The sequence below is a fragment of the Sminthopsis crassicaudata genome, chromosome 4 (genome assembly GCF_048593235.1).
Source record: "Sminthopsis crassicaudata isolate SCR6 chromosome 4, ASM4859323v1, whole genome shotgun sequence".
Taxonomy (NCBI): Eukaryota; Metazoa; Chordata; class Mammalia; order Dasyuromorphia; family Dasyuridae; genus Sminthopsis; species Sminthopsis crassicaudata.
This window is the reverse complement of record NC_133620.1, coordinates 180,699,407-180,714,956: the sequence shown is the minus strand read 5'-3', so window position 1 is coordinate 180,714,956 and position 15,550 is coordinate 180,699,407. Positions and strand designations below refer to the sequence as shown.

Below are 15,550 nucleotides of genomic sequence, written 5' to 3'. Positions count from 1 at the left end.
TGAACTACCCAGCTAAGTTTAGCATCTTTTTCCATGGAAGAAGATGGTCATTCAATGAAACAGAGGAATTCTATATGTTTCTAAGAAAAAAACCAGACTTAAACAAAAAATTTGATCTACATCCACAAGACTGAAGAGAAACAGAAAAAGGTACACAGAACCCTTGAGAACTGTAACTCTGTTGTGGGTATATAAAAAGTACTCAAGGATAATTTGATTTTACTGATATAAAAGAAAAAAAGGGGGGGTGTAGTAAAGGGAAGGAGGTCGGTTCAGAAAAAGGGGAAGGAACGATAAAAAGAGGGAAACTATATCCCAGGAAGAGGCATAGAAAATACACCATATCTGAGGGAACTTAGTGAGGGGGAGAATCATTGTGTGAATCTTACTCTCATCAGGAGAGGCTCAAAGAGTAAATAATTAACATATTTGTTTTTCAGAGAATTTTCTCTCACCTCATTAAAAGGGGGGAGAGGAAAAGGGAAAAGGAAAAGGAGAATAAGTGAAGGGACTTGGAGGGAGGGGGGAGGGATACTAAAAAAAAAAAGAGGGAAGGTTGCACGTCACAAGGGGGGTCTGTAAATTAAATATCGGGGAGGGGGATCAGGGGGGTCAAGGGAAAAAAGCATAATCTGGGGATAATATGATGGCAGGAAATACAGAATTAGTAATTTTAACTGTAAATGTAAATGGGATGAACGATCCCATCAAACGGAGACGGATAGCAGACTGGATCAAAAAGCAGAACCCTACAATATGTTGTCTACAGGAAACACACTTAAAGCAGGGAGATATGTACAGAGTAAAGGTAAAAGGTTGGAACAGAGCCTATTATGCTTCAGGTAAAGCCAAAAAATCAGGGGTAGCTATCCTTATCTCAGATCAAGCAAAAGCAGAAGTAGATCTCCTTAAAAAAGATAAGGAAGGAAACTATATCCTGCTGAAAGGTAGCATAAATAATGAAGCCATATCAATACTAAACATATATGCACCAAGTGGTATAGCATCTAACTTTCTAAAGGAAAAGTTAAGAGAATTGCAAGAAGAAATAGACAGTAAAACTATAAGAGTAGGAGATCTCAACCTTGCACTCTCAGATTTAGACAAATCAAACCACAAAACAAACAAGAAAGAAATTAAAAAAGTAAATAGAACATTAGAAAAACTAGGTATGATAGACATTTGGAGAAAACTGAATGGCAATAGAAAGGAATATACTTTCTTCTCAGCAGTTCATGGATCCTATACAAAAATAGACCATATATTAGGACATAAAGATCTCAAAATTAAATGTAGGAAGGCAGAAATAATAAATGCCTTCTTCTCAGATCACAATGCAATAAAAGCTACATTCAGTAAAAAGTTAGGGGTAAATAGACCAAAAAGTAATTGGAAACTGAATAATCTCATCTTAAAGAATGGCTGGGTGAAAGAGCAAATTATAGAAACAATTAACAATTTCATCCAAGATAATGACAATGATGAGACATCATACCAAAATCTTTGGGATGCAGCTAAAGCAGTAATAAGGGGAAATTTTATATCTTTAGAGGCTTATTTGAAGAAAATAGAGAAAGAGAAGATTAACGAATTGGGCTTACAACTTAAAAGGCTAGAAAAAGACCAAATTATAAACCCCCAACCAAAAATTAAACTTGAAATACAAAAATTAAAAGGAGAAATCAATAATATTGAAAGTAAAAAATCTATTGAATTAATAAATAAAACCAAGAGTTGGTTTTATGAAAAAGCCAGTAAAATAGATAAACCTTTGGTAAATTTGATCAAAAAAAAGAAAGAGGAAAATCAAATTGATAGTCTTACAAATGAAAAGGGGGATCTTTCCACCAATGAAGAGGAAATTAGAGAAATAATAAGGAGTTACTTTGCCCAACTTTATGCCAATAAATTTGATAACTTAAGTGAAATGGATGACTTCCTTCAAAAATATAGGCTCCCTAGATTAACAGAGGAGGAGATAAATTGCTTAAATAGTCCCATTTCAGAAAAAGAAATAGAACAAGCTATTAATCAACTCCCCAGGAAAAAATCCCCAGGGCCAGATGGATTCACATGTGAATTCTACCAAACATTTAAAGAACAGTTAGCACCAATGTTATATAAATTATTTGAAAAAATAGGGGATGAAGGAGTCCTACCAAACTCCTTTTATGACACAGACATGGTACTGATACCTAAACCAGGTAGATCGAAAACTGAGAAAGAAAATTATAGACCAATCTCCTTAATGAATATGGATGCTAAAATCTTAAATAAGATATTAGCAAAAGGACTTCAGAAAATCATCTCCAGGATGATACACTATGATCAAGTAGGATTTATTCCAGGAATGCAGGGCTGGTTTAATATTAGGAAAACTATTAATATAATTGACCATATTAATAATCAAATTAATAAGAACCATATGATCATCTCAATAGATGCAGAAAAAGCATTTGACAAAATCCAACATCCATTCCTACTAAAAACTCTTGAGAGTATAGGAATAAATGGACTATTCCTTAGAATAATCAGGAGCATATATTTAAGACCTTCAGTAAGCATAATATGCAATAGAAATAAACTGCAACCTTTCCCAGTAAGATCAGGAGTGAAACAAGGTTGCCCACTATCACCATTACTATTCAATATAGTACTAGAAACGCTAGCCTCGGCAATAAGAGCCGAGAAAGAGATTCACGGAATTAGAGTAGGAAATGAGGAAATTAAACTATCACTTTTTGCAGATGACATGATGGTATACTTAGAGAACCCCAAAGACTCTGCTAAAAAGCTACTAGAAATAATTCACAATTTCAGCAAAGTGGCAGGATACAAAATAAATCCTCGGCATTTTTATATATCACTAACAAAATGCAACAGCAAGAGATACAAAGAGAAATTCCATTCCAAACAAATGTTGAGAGTATAAAGTATTTGGGAATCCATCTACCAAAGAAAAGTCAGGAATTATATGAGAAAAATTACGAAACACTTGCCACAAAAATAAAATCAGATTTAAATAATTGGAAAGACATTCAGTGCTCTTGGATAGGCCGAGCGAATATAATAAAGATGACAATACTCCCCAAAGTAATCTATTTATTTATTGCTATACCAATCAGACTCCCAAGAAACTATTTCAATGACCTAGAAAAAATAACAACAAAATTCATATGGAAGAATAAAAGGTCGAGAATTGCAAGGGAACTAATGAAAAAAAACTCAGAGGAAGGTGGTCTAAGTGTACCTGATCTAAAGCTATATTATATAGCAGCAGTCAACAAAACCATTTGGTATTGGCTAAGAAATAGACCAGTAGATCAGTGGAACAGATTAGATACAAAGGACAAAAAAGGGTACATCTATAGCAACCTAATCTTTGACAAACCCAAAGATACCAACATTAGGGATAAAAATTCATTATTCGGAAAAAACTGTTGGGAAAACTGGAAATTAGTATGGCAGAAATTAGATATGGATCCACACTTAACACCATATACCCAGATAAGATCAAAATGGGTCCATGATTTAGGCATAAAGAGGGAGATAATAAATAGATTAGAGGAACAGAGGATAATCTACCTCTCAGACTTGTGGAGGAGGAAGGAATTTATGACCAGAGGAGAACTAGAGATCATTATTGATCACAAAATAGAAGATTTTGATTACATCAAACTAAAATTTTCTGTACAAATAATACTAATGCAAACAAGATTAGAAGGGAAGTAACAAATTGGGAAAATATTTTTAAAAACAAAGGTTCTGACAAAGGTCTCATTTCCAAAATATATAGAGAACTGACCCTAATTTATAAGAAACCGAACCATTCTCCAATTGATAAATGGTCAAAGGATATGAACAGACAATTCTCAGAGGAAGAAATTGAAACTATATCCATTCACATGAAAGAGTGTTCCAAATCACTATTGGTCAGAGAAATGCAAATTAAGACAACTCTGAGATACCACTACACACCTGTCAGATTGGCTAAGATGACAGGAACAAATAATGATGAATGTTGGAGGGGATGTGGGGAAACTGGGACACTAATACATTGCTGGTGGAGTTGCGAAAGAATCCAGCCATTCTGGAGAGCAATCTGGAATTATGCCCAAAAAGTTATCAAACTGTGCATACCCTTTGACCCAGAAGCGCTACTACTGGGCTTATATCCCAAAGAAATACTAAAGAGCGGAAAGAGACATATATGTGCCAAAATGTTTGTGGCAGCTCTTTTTGAAGTAGCTAGAAACTGGAAGATGAATGGATGTCCATCAGTTGGAGAATGGTTGGGTAAATTATGGTATATGAAGGTTATGGAATATTATTGCTCTGTAAGAAATGACCAGCAGGAGGAATACAGAGAGGCCTGGAGAGACTTAAATCAACTGATGCTGAGTGAAATGAGCAGAACCAGAAGATCACTGTACACTTCAACAACAATACTATATGAGGATGTATTCTGATGGAAGTGGAAATCTTCAACATAAAGAAAAACCAACTCACTTCCAGTTGATCAATGATGGACAGAGGTAGCTACACCCAGAGAAGAAACACTGGGAAGTGAATGTAAATTGTTAGCACTAATATCTGTCTGCCCAGGTTACATGTACCTTCGGAATCTAAAGTTTATTGTGCAACAAGAAAATCATATTCACACACATGTATTGTATCTATACTATATTGTAACACATGTAAAATGTATGGGATTGCCTATCATCGGGGGGAGGGAATAGAGGGAGGGGGGAATAATTTGGAAAAATGAATACAAGGGATAATATTATAAAATATATATATATAATAAAAAATTTAAAAAAAAAAAAAAAAGGACCATGACATCAGGAAAAGTGAGTCCATGATATGCAAATAAACTGGATTTAAATAAGGAAAAAAAAAAAAAAAAAAAAAAAAGAATGACGAGGACTGGCAGAGCTTGATGCCACAGAGAGGGCCTAAAAAGCAGGGAGTGGGGGTTGGAGAACGCTGGAGAAGTTGAAGAGGACCTTGTAAAGGAGCATCTGGTCAGCCAGATTTGGCCATAGAGTGACTGAGGGTAAGGACCGAGAATTAGGTATCAAGTTTAGTGATTAATGTATCATTAGTGACTTTTTAGAAAGAGGTTTCCTTTAAACAGTGGGAGCAGAAGCACAATTTGCTGTAGACTAAGTTGTGAGTAAAAAGAGGAGTATAGTGAAGAAGTGGACTTAGGTAACTGAGGTAAATATGAAAAGTGAGTATAGATTTTGAGAAGACAAAGGAAAGAAGACAGCTTGATTGAGGTCCATAGAAAGAACATTGGACTCATTTATTGGGCTCAAATGATCCCCTTTCTGTCCTCACCTTTTATGAAATGTTTAAAATTTGAAGTTAGGTTATTGAATTTTCCTTTCAAGTTTTGAGTTAAATGTGTAGATTAATGTCTTCATATTCTCATACTGTCTTATTTGGGGTTTTATTTTTCAATCCCATTGGAGACTCTGAAGGCAAACATTTGGTTTCCTGTTAGCCCACAAATTGGGCAAGAGTTGTTCAATTATGGTCTTAGTTGACTTAGGCAAAATTGCAGTTAAAAGTATATTCTCTTAGTGGCCACAGAGCATATTGACTGTTAATTCTTTGTCATATATGTCCAGAGGTTACTACATAGCAATATCCGTTTCCAAAACCCCTCAGTGGTTAAACTAAATGTGTCAGCCAGATGCACCCGTGAAAAAGATCAGTCAATATATTGCCATATCTTTGTGCATTTATCCATGTATGATTGTGTTTACTTTGAAGCCCACTTTATCAGTCTTATATGCGGAAGTGAAAAAAGGAAAGACCTGAGGACAGGAAATTGGACTGTGGCTGTGATTGGGGAGTAGAAAGAGATCAGTGACGAATTGGAAGGTAAGACACCAGATCTTGGAACAAGGGTGTCCCTCAGAGGCCCTGTGGTGCAGTTTTTACTGAGCAAGAGGAGGAGTCCTAGAGGAAGTGAAATGATGTGCCCACAGTCACACACCCAGTGCATGAGAGACCCTGAAAAGCTATTGGGAAGGAAAGTCAAAGGGATCATCAGAACCAAATCTTCTGATTTTTTTCTATTTAAAATTTTTATGAATAAAATTTAAAATATAAGGCTGTTTGCTTTTGCATTATGTGCATCTTCTCTTTCCCCACCCCTTACTCTTTTAATACAGCATTTAATATGGCACTTTGTTGGAAGACGAGCAAGGAAGAAAAGAACTAGAATGTAACAGATTAAAGTGAAGAGTTCTAGATTATTTTTCCTTGTTTTTTTTTTTGTTTGTTTGTTTTTTGTTTTAAGATGAAGTAGAAACCATTTTATACTTTTTTCTGAAGAATGGGTAAATTGGAAACAACTTTTCAGTTTAAAACAGTCCCTAAGTGGTTATTAGAATGACTCTGTCAACAAATGCCAAACGAATAGATAAGTGAAGGAGTGCTTTTCTGTCTTCATTTAACTCTGTAGAGAGAGTCCTTATTGCAGATCATCAGATCAGAAGACCACAGACTCCTCCACCTAGAGAGAAGGGGCTTTCGAGGTGAACTAGTGTAAGTGCATCCTTGTCGCAAACCACAGGGGGTTTGCCTCTGGTCACTGGGAACTCGTCTCCTGGCTTTACACGCAGGGCATTTTTTCATCAGGCTACATTGCTGGTTGTCAACAAATTGTTATTTCAAGATGGGATAAACGTCCTTCATACAACATCTCTCTATTTTGAATCGATTCCATTTTTTCCAAAAACTTTCTGAATGATTGAAGGGAAATGTTTTAAAATTCCTTGACAATATGCTATGCTAGTAAATTATTTGAATTTTTAAAGGTATAATGGCATTTTCTACAACTGGATAAGTATTACTTTTAACCTGCTAATAAAACTAATTTTTCATAAAAAAAAAGAAAATTTTAATTTTGATTTAAAATTCCAAACATTTTGATAAAATAAAACTTAAGTAATGAAAAAAGAGTGGAAAGAAGAAGCCAGGAAAGTGATTTTAAAGAAAAACTCTTGAGAACAGCTGAAATAATAGTTTAGGTGTGGTACATTCAACCCTGCATGAGTAAACCATGGAAACCTGAAGGCCAGATAATTAACATGATTAATAGTTAAAGAGGTGACAAGGGGAAGAATGTGTTGGAAATATTAAGATTTTCTTTCCTCCTTTAATTTCTTATCCTGTCCTTTTAAATATTAATTCACAGAGAGATTATTTCATAATCAGAGAATAGCTAGCTAAGGTCAGTTATTAATTAACAAAAAATAGTATTGACTATTCTCTATGTAGAGTTGAACACTATTTCATTGTATCTGAGACCCTTCTTCTTTTTAGTGTTTAAAGACTTTTTCCTTCTTCTTCAGTGACATGAAAATTGTAGCTATGTTGCCTTGAAGAAAGGAACTAAGGAGACAAAAGCTTAATTATACTGTTTTATTTCCCTTGCAGCTGTGTCCCATTAACTACTGAGCAGTGTGAAATTTCTTTGCAATCTTTGACCCTCCTACCAATACAATCCTGTGCAAACTTATAATTAAAATCAATTATAGCTCATGGAGCGGTAAAAAGGAGACTTGCCACCCATCATCAGTAACCCCCATCTCCATTACAGAGCTATTTTAATTTATTTTACAATTCTATAATAACTCTTCAACTTTTGCCTCTCATAGGTCTAAGGTTTGCTACAAAGATCAGTATATCCTTTAGTCTCTCATATTCTGAAATGCTGCTGATTGATCCTATTCCCTAAACAATAATATATTACTCAGGATTTGTGTTAGAATTGCCCTTTCATTCCCCAATTAATAAATGATCAAAGGATATGAACAATTTTCAGATGAAAAAATTAAAGTCATTTCTATTCATATTTTAAAAATGCACTAAATAGAGAAATGCAAATTAAGATAACACTGAGGGAACACTTCACACCTCTCGGATTGGTTAAAAAGACAGGAAAAGATAATGCTTAACTTTGGAGGAAATGTGAAAACCTGGGGCACTAATGCATTGTTCATAGACTTGTGATATGATCCAACCATTTTGGAGAGCAATTTGGACTATGCCCAAAGGCCTATAAAATTATGTCTATCCTTTGATCTAGATGTATTTCCACTGGACCTGTGTCCTAAAGAGATCATAAAAGTGGAAAAAGGATCCACTTTTGCTAAAATGTTTGTAGCAACCCTTTTTGAAGTGGCAAAGAGTTCGAAACTAAGATTTCCCTCAGTTGTGGAATGGCAGAACAAGTTATGGTATATGGATGTAATAGAAAATTATTGTTACATAACAAATGATGAGCAGGTTGATTTTAGAAAGGCCTGAAAAGACTTACGTGAACTGAAGTGTTAAGGGAAGTGAGCAGAATCAAGAGAACAGTATAGATAATAACAAGATAATGACAAATGTGATAGACTTGATTTTTGCATCATTGAGGTAATTCAAGGCAATTTCAATAAACTCATGATGAAAAGTGCTATCCATATCCAGAAAGAGAACTACAGATTGAAAAGCATGGTATATAAGTTAAATACGTGCAATTCTTCTAAACTTATTTCCACATTTTAAATATTGTGTAAAAAAATCAGATCAAAAGGGAAAAAAAGGAAAAAACGAAAGCAAACAAAAACAATGTGAAAATATCATACTTTTCAGTCTAGAGATTAGGGAAGGAGAATAAGAGGGAGAAAAATTCAGAACACAAGACTTGCAAAAGTGAATTTTGAAAACTATCTTTGCATGTATTTGGAAAAATAAAATACTATTTAAAATTATTTTACCCTCAACAATCAGTATAATAATTTGTTGTAATAGCAATCTTTGGTTTGGCACCTGGAAGACCTGTATTCAGGTTCCATCTCAGAATTTACCAGTATTACAATCATTTATTAGCTTTACAATTGCTCATTCTCTCCTTTGCTACTATAAAAGAGAAAGAAGTTCCCCTCATTTTGCACAACTAGCATTTCTACTCCTTCTCTTAATGTCATCATTTTCTGTTTTCTAGAATCTGTCGCTGTTCATCACACCTTTTCTTCCTTGCATCTTTTATATATCTCCCTTGCTTAGTATTCCTTTTTAGTTATAAACATGATCAAGTTCCTCTAGACACTGATTCTCATATCCACTTTGCAATCTCTCCTTTCACTTCTATTGTTCCATTCTTTTAAAAAATCTACAAAATATGATTGCTTTCTCACAACATTTAAACTTTTTTTTTCAAACCTTTACAATCTGACTTCTGTTCATATTGCTCAATATTAATTTCTCTCTGCAAGATTGCCAATGACACCATAATGCCAAACTCAATGACTTTTTATAGGTTCTTAATCTAGTCTACATTTCTGGAGCAAATGAAATATCCTTTTCTTCTGAATAACATTTTTCTTGACTTTTTATGAAACTTTTTAGCCTTTTCTTCATTTGTGCCATTATTCAATTTCTGTATTTTTCTCTCCCTTTCCCTTATCCCCCCCTCCACTAATCATTTTACTACCATCTCCCAATTTATAGCTCTTAAGTCTGACTGGTGACTTCTGGACATGGATCATCATTTATTGAGGTCCTCTATCTAGCTTGACCTACTAATTGAACTTCCCTATCTTTTCACCAACCTACTTCTATGCAAATTTCTTCATGTTGATTTCCTTGAAATTCTTTGTTAAATTAATCTTTGAAATTAATCTTTGTTACATGTTAAATTTTCTATTAAGCTTGGGTTTGGCTGAAAGAAAGTTCTGAAAAACTGTAAGTATGTTGAATGTCCTTTTTTCATTCAATATTATGGATAATTTTGCTGGATATGATAGTTTTGGCCACAGGTCTACTTGTTTGATTGCTCTTACATATTATTTCAGGACATGAATTTTTTTTGGCTGGTGCTAAGTCCTATACAATAGCTCAAACATATTTGAAATTTTGTTTTGTTTTGTTTTATTTGTTTCTTGCAAGTTTTTTTTTTCCTTTGATCTAGGGATTTTAAAATTTGTCAATAATATTCCTATGTTGTTTTTTTTTTCCCCACAAAAGACCTCTTTGAGATGGTGATAAATGGATTTTTCTATTTCTACTTTTCCTTTCACTAACTATATCTTGCATTATTATGTCAAGGTACTTTTTTTTTTAGTTACAGCTTTCATGTAGTTCAGTTTTTCTTATGTTTTCTCTTTTTGATATGATCTCCAGATCTGTTGTTTTTCTTATAAGGTATTTCACATTCTCTTCTATTGTTTTCATTATTTATATTATATATGTTTTGCTATTTCTTGATTTCATAGCTTCACTAGCTTCCCCTTATCCAATTTTTAAATAATAATAGTTTTTATTTACCAGATATTTGCATGGGTAATTTTACAACATTGACAATTGCCAAAACTTTTTTTCCCCAATTTTCCCCTCCCCCCCAGATGGCAGGTGGACCATACATGTTAATTATGTTAAGAGTATAAATTAAATACATGTATACATGTATACATGACCAAACAGTTGTTTTGCTGAACAAAAAGAATTGGATTTTGAAATAGTGTACATTTAGAGACCCCTGACTGTGCCAATGCTTCCATCTTGGGTCGCTTCAGGCCACTCTGAATGAGCCAAGATTCTCCCTCAAACAAATTAACAGCCGGACTCTACTGGAGTTAGATTATTCAGAACTGGGAGATCTTCCTCCTCGTTCCCCATTGGAGCCAGTTTGTGAAGAGCCCTTTGGTCCTGTCATAGAGGAGAAGAAACTAATGTCCCAAAAACTCTGAGAGCTGTGGAGGCAGGCCATTTTACAGCAGATTCTGCTACTTAGAATGGAGAAGGAAAACCAGAAGTTGCAAGCTTCTGAAAATGATTTACAAAATAAACGCTTGAAGCTTGATTATGAGGAAATCATTCCCTGCCTTAAAGATGTAACTTCAGTATGGGAAAAAATGTTAAGTACACCAGGAAGGTCAAAGATTAAGTTTGACATGGAAAAAATGCATTCTGCTGTTGGGCAAGGAGTGCCTTGTCATCACAGAGGTGAAATATGGAAGTTCTTGGCCTAGTACTTGAAACACCAGTATCCAAGCAGTAAACAGCAGCCAAAGGATATTCCATATAAAGAACTCTTAAAGCAGCTCACTTCCCACTAGCATGCAATTCTCATTGACCTAGGTCAGAGGTTTCCAACACATCCATACTTTGCAGCACAGCTGGAAGCCAGGCAGCTGTCACTCTATAATATTTTGAAGGCCTATTTGCTGCTAGACAAGGAGGTCGGCTATTGCCAGGGTCTGAGCTTTGTAGCAGGTGTTCTGCTTCTTCATATGAGTGAAGAGGATGCATTTAAAATGTTGAAGTTTTTAATGTTTGACATGGGGCTCCGGAAAGAGTATCGAGTAGACATGATTATTTTACAGTTCCAGATGTACCAGCTCTCCAGACTTCTCCATGATTACCATAGAGATCTCTACAATCACCTGGAGGAGCATGAAATCTTCCCCAGCCTCTATGCCGCCCCCTGGTTTCTTACCACGTTTGCGTCCCAGTTCCTGTTGGGATTTGTATATGCTCTTTCTTCAGGGATCAGAGGTCATATTTAAAGTTGCTTTAAGTCTTCTAGGAAACCATAAACCCTTGATTCTGCAGCATGAAAACTTAGAAAATATAGTAGAATTTATTAAAAATACACTACCGAACCTGGGCTTGGTGCAAATGGAAAAGACCATAAATTAAGTGTTTGAGATGGACATCTCCAGGCAGTTACAAGTCTATGAAGTAGATTACAACGTGCCTCAAGATGAACTGATCCATTCCTCTCCACTCAGCGACAACCAAAGAATGGACAAATTGGAAAAGACCAACATCAGCTTGTGAAAACAGAACCTCGACCATTTGGAAGAACTGCAGGTGGCAAACGGGAGGATCCACAGCCTGGAAGCTACCATTGAGATTCTCCTGGCCAGAGAGGATGAATTGAAGCAGACGGCCTTGGCTTTGGAAAAGAAAAGGGCGGCCCTTCTGCAGACGGTGGAGAAGCTGCAGAAAAAGGCGGCCGAGCTGGGCAATGGTGATCCCGGACTCCTCAAGCCGGAGCTCCCACGAGACAACTAACAGCTGGCTGCCCTTAGAGATTGGATGAACTCCCCCCAAAGGAAGGGACAAGGGAAGGCCACCCCGGCATTGTCCCAGGGAGGACTCAGGCACCGTCTGCAGGACTGACCAGGCCAAAGCAGAGGGAGGCAGATGGAGGAGCGGGATGTGACTAAGGAGAAAGTGCTTCTCAGGGAGGAAACTCTTGCTTTTGTTATCATGGGAAGTCTTCTGACCTAAAAAAAAATGCAATTAAAAAGTTGGGCGGAGGGAGAGATCTTCAATTTTTTTTTTTCTTCTTAGTCCCTAAATCTATCCCCCTCCATGCTGGTTACTATACTATATTTAGATAGCCCTTTGATATGAATAAATGCACTTTTATGTTAAAAAAAAATGTACATTTAGCCTATGAAGGAAATCAGAAATGTGGGCAGACAAAATTAGAGGGATCCAATTTTAATTTTCAAAGAATTCTTTTCTTTTTTTTTTTTTTTTTTTAAGACTTTGTATCTCCTTTTCTAATTGGTTAACATTTATTTTTATAAGCTTATTTTCCTTGGATGGTTTTTATTTTGTGTTTTACTTTTTTCTTAATCTCACTCATGTGATTTTTAATGTGTTTTCTTAGTTCTTCTATAAATTTTCTCTGGGAAGGGAGCTATTTAATGTTACTCTTTGGGGTAGAAGATTTTTTTTTAACTTCATTGTCTCCCCCTGAAGTTTAACCCTAATCTTCCCTGTTCCATAGTAATTTTCTATGGTTGGATTCTTTCTTTTTTACCTGCTTGTCATATTTTTTTAATGAAAAAATAAATTTTTATAAACTTTAAGATGAATAAATGAATTCTAAAATAAATAATTTAAATATAAAATTTTAAAGTAAAATGATTACCAATGTAAACATCACTAATCCTGTGGTTGGAGGATAATGTCTCTAGCTTCACTTCAACTCTCACCTCTAACCTGGAACCCCAAAACAAAATTGCCACACTCCTGCAAGTTTGTACAGCCAGAAAAGTTCTTGACCCTCTGCTTCTGCAATAACCAAATTCACTGGTTTCTTTTCACCCAAGGCTGATTCCTTCAGCATAGGTGGGCTTGGCATTCGTAATCAGTAAAGGATTCCTCAGTCTTCCTAGACTCAGACTGCTATTTCCACAGTCTCTCCAGAAGTAAAATTTCCTGTAGTTTGGGCTGAGGCTGCAGCCACACTCAGGGTTCCCCATTTGCTATTTCTGTGAAGTTATAGAGAAGATATTTGCACCTCACATTGGTTAAACCCCATCCTAGGATCTTTATTCCATTATTCTCAGTTGTCCCAGGAGGACTCTTGTTCTACTTCAAGACTTCTTTGCTTTTCATCAATCATTTTTTCACTCTGATGTAAAATTTGTTCTGTTTGTGAAAGAAATCTGGAGAACTTAAAATTTTTTGACCTGCTCCATCATCTTTCAAGAATCCTCCTGATATGATATGCTATTAAAGTTAGCAGGAGCTGCAAATCTTTTATATATGTAATACAACCTTTTGAAAATTTGGTAATGCCTTTGGACCCTTTTAGAATCATACTTTTGAATGCATAAAAATACATATGATTTCAAAGGGAAATAATTATATTGAAATGCAATTATCTTAATAGGAAAAACAACTGATTTCATAAATACCAAGTTAGGAACCTGTGATTCAACCTTTTCTTTTTTTCTTTCTGTACTTTCACCCTTAGTAATCATATTCTGTCTCCCAAAGTTAACTACAGTGTGCTTCTATGCAAATAAGTTTTTCTTTTTTAAATACAAATCTCTAATTCTGATCTGATTAATAATTTTTCAACTTTTACTGAGACATATTTATTTAAATATGTCATTGGGCTCTCCAGAAAACTCAGCTTATTTATCATTATTTTCAAAAATGCATTGATTTTTCTTACTTCTCTCATTCACCCAGATTTTTAATCTTTGTTCTTGATATCTGCTTCATGTTTAACATCTAAACAGAAACCACTGTTAGCTCTAGATACTCTTCATTACCATTAGAATCTGGAGCTTGGCCCTATAATATCTCAGTTCTCCATCTCCTTGCTTTTAAAAGGACATCCTTATAACCACAATTCTATTTTTACTAGACTAATGTAATAGCTTTTTTCCCCTTTATTTTGGTAATAGCCTCTTGATAGATTTTCTTGACTAATTCTCATCCCCTTCTATTGCATTCTACCCCTTGTTGCAGGTTTTATCTTCCCAGCTCTGCTCATGTCATTACACTGTTAACTTTCTGCTTCCCATACTCACTAAATCAAACCCCAACTTCCTGGCCAGACATTCCAAGACCCTTCTATTCCACCCATTTGGCTCAAATCTAAGCATTTAAATTTGCATCATAATGATCTCCCTTATTTGCTTTATAACACATCAAAATAGAAATGATACACTGAAATCTTGAAGTTTCCAATTCTATGTCTTTGTTCAAGATATTTCTTGTTCATATAATGTCCTCCCTGCTCTTATCTTGATATGTTAAAAATCTACTGTTTTTTTTTTTCTTCATGGCCCATTTCAAGTGATAGATCTTTTATTAAGCTTTCTTTGATTAACCCAGGCGAAGCTATTATCATACGTTTTTTCTCACATCTGCTTTTCACTTATTGCATTTGAGTACATACTCTTTGCTATAAGAATCAAAACCATTCCAGTGTCTCCTACAGAGTGTAGACTAAATAAATGTATTTGATACATTTCATAAGAACAAAGATCACCCCAAGAATACGTTGGATAGGAATATTCTTAGGAAACATTAACCCAACACTCTCTCTAGCTCTGAATTTTTCTGTTTGGTAATTTAATCCAAGTGCCTAAGAAAAGAAATAGCTCTGTTGCCCTTTCCTCCCTAAGTTTTTATACAAACTTGTTTTCCCTACTCTAGTTTAGGAGAACTGGATGCATTAATTCCCTATTTCTGAAATACTGAAGAATTAAAAGTACTTGGTAAGTGAGTTTTTATATCCCACTTTGTTCAGAGAAAGAAATGAGCTTTATTTTAAAGGTCACTTTTCAGAAATACATTTTAAAAGCCAGAGGATTGTATAGTATTTCAATGTATCTTCTCATCTACTCTGTTTCTGTATAGAAAGAGGTCTTGTCTAGATTTTCTTTTTTTGGTCCTGTCTTTTTATTTTTCTCTCTAACCTTTTTTTTTTCCTTCTTCTTTGACAGCACTTCTGTGAAAAGTTTATCTTTCATTAGCTTTTAGTCTGCTAGTCATCGTGCACTGTCAGAGCCCTTTGGGACATGTTGAACTTTTATTCCAGTGTTGTGTCTCTCTCTCTTGAAGGCTTATCATCATCATTTCTTTGAAAGGCTGTCCCTAGTTTACTATCTGAAGGTTAATCTGTGACAGAGCCTTTTAATCATATCAACAGAGAACTCAGTATTACTATTCTCTCATTTTTGTAGTTTTAATTAGTTTGGCAAGAAATGTAGCAAACTTTAGT

At 35.0% G+C, this 15,550-nt stretch overlaps 1 pseudogene; it reads left to right on the top strand.

Moving 5' to 3' along the window:
- The window catches only part of LOC141540675 (TBC1 domain family member 1-like), a 71,849-nt pseudogene extending 59,765 nt beyond the window's left edge, over window positions 1–12,084 (top strand).
- Window positions 12,085–15,550: the final 3,466 nt, after the last annotated feature.